The sequence below is a fragment of the Myotis davidii genome, unplaced genomic scaffold (genome assembly GCF_000327345.1).
Source record: "Myotis davidii unplaced genomic scaffold, ASM32734v1 scaffold1042, whole genome shotgun sequence".
Classification (NCBI taxonomy): Eukaryota; Metazoa; Chordata; class Mammalia; order Chiroptera; family Vespertilionidae; genus Myotis; species Myotis davidii.
In genome coordinates, this window is record NW_006293398.1 from 29,348 (window position 1) to 31,395 (window position 2,048).

Genomic DNA, 2,048 nt, shown 5'->3' on the forward strand with positions numbered 1-2,048 from the left:
GTCAGGACCAGCGCCCCTGAGAGCAGCGGGAGGGGGGTGGGGGACTTCATGACTCGCATCCTCGGCGTTGGGGGGACAATCTCTTATGTTTGATTAAAGTTGTTATCCCCCTGTGTATTTGCAGAATAAAGAAAGGTAAAATCCTTAAAATGCTTTCTCAAAATTCAGGGTGATATAAAAGACACATAGCTGTTAAAAACAAGAAAACAGGGCCATATTGGAGTCGCTCATGCTAGGCATCCCCTCCCCAAACCAAGACTTAACTTAGTAACAGTTTCCCAGAAATGGAAGCCAACCCAGTCAATCAGGACTCGCCTGATGAGCCTCAGTTAGGTGATCTGCCTGATGGGCCCAGGCTAGAGAGATAGAAACTTTCATTAGAGAGAAACATAGATCGGCTACCTGATCCCACTGAGGAAGGAGCCCACAATCCAGACATGTGCCCTGTTGGGGAATGGACCCGGGGACCTCTTTAGAAGCCCTGGGCACCGTCACTGCTGGCAGCCTGAGCAGAGCTTCCTCTTTTTCCACCTGAGTGCCTCCTCCCCCACATCCCAGCTCCAGGCCCCCAGCGATGCCCATGATGATGAAGAAGGTCTGAGAAGGCGGTTCCCCTCTCAGGGTCAGGGTCTCGGGCAGCCCCTTATGCTGCACATGGCACGTGTATCTCTGCTCCTCTCCCGGGGGCACCCCCACAGCCGCGGCCGCCCGCTTCTGGAAGGTCCCGTCCCCCGCAGGCCTAGTCTCCACCAGCTCCATGTCCTGGGTCTGGTCCTCCCCGTCACGCTGCCAGTCAGGGCGATGTCCGCGGGGTAGAAGCCCAGCGCCCAGCACCTCAGGGTGTCCTCAAGATCAGAGAGGGGGCGGCGGGTCCCATGTGCTCGGAGGGTCTGCGCGCTGCAGGGTCTCCTTCCCCTTTTCCAGGAAAACGCGGAGCCACTCCATGCGGGAGCCCTTCAGGTAGCTCTTGGGGTGCTCAGCGTCACAGGTGATGGGAGCCGCCACGTGGGCCGCGGTCCGGGAGGTCAGGTCCTCGTTCAGGGCGCTGCAGCCGGCGCCCTCGTAGGCGGATTGTCCGCAGTGTCCCTACCGCCTGGGAGGCGTCCGTCGGTCCCACGTCGCAGCCATACATGATAGGCGGATTGTCCGCAGTGTCCCTACCGCGTGGGAGGCGTCCGTCGGTCCCACGTCGCAGCCATACACGACCTGGAAGGTGTGAGACCCGTCCTCGCTCTGGTTGCGGGATGTCCAGGCTCACTCGTTAATTCTGTGCGGATCCCTTGAACTTCCCCGGTTCTCTGTCCCAGAACTGCGGGTCCTCCCGCTCCACGCACGGCAGCGGCATCCACGGCCCACGGCCCCGTCCTCGGACTCGAACCGCACACTTTGCGTGTGTCCATGTAGCCGAAGGCGAGGTACCCGGGCTCCCCCCGGCAGGCGGGGACACGACGGTGTAGAAATACCCCATGGAGTGGGGCGGCCCAGGTGGGGGTCAGGACCAGCGCCCCTGAGAGCAGCGGGAGGGGGGTGGGGGACTTCATGACTCGCATCCTCGGCGTTGGGGGGACAATCTCTTATGTTTGATTAAAGTTGTTATCCCCCTGTGTATTTGCAGAATAAAGAAAGGTAAAATCCTTAAAATGCTTTCTCAAAATTCAGGGTGATATAAAAGACACATAGCTGTTAAAAACAAGAAAACAGGGCCATATTGGAGTCGCTCATGCTAGGCATCCCCTCCCCAAACCAAGACTTAACTTAGTAACAGTTTCCCAGAAATGGAAGCCAACCCAGTCAATCAGGACTCGCCTGATGAGCCTCAGTTAGGTGATCTGCCTGATGGGCCCCTCTGGCCCCTAAGGCAGCGGTTCTCAACCTGTGGGTCGCGACCCCTTTGGTGGTCAAATGAACCTTTCACAGAGGTCGCCTAAGACCATCCTGCATATCAGATATTTACATTACGATTCATAAGAGTAGCAGCATTACAGATATGAAGTAGCAACGAAAATAATTTTATGGTTGGGTCACAACATGCGGAGCTGTATTTAAAG

The 2,048-nt window shown here is 56.9% G+C and overlaps 1 pseudogene; it reads right to left on the reverse strand.

The window, feature by feature from the left end:
• Positions 1-472: 472 nt before the first annotated feature.
• LOC102756036 lies at positions 473-1,567 on the reverse strand (annotated as a pseudogene).
• Between the last annotated feature and the right edge of the window lie 481 nt (positions 1,568-2,048).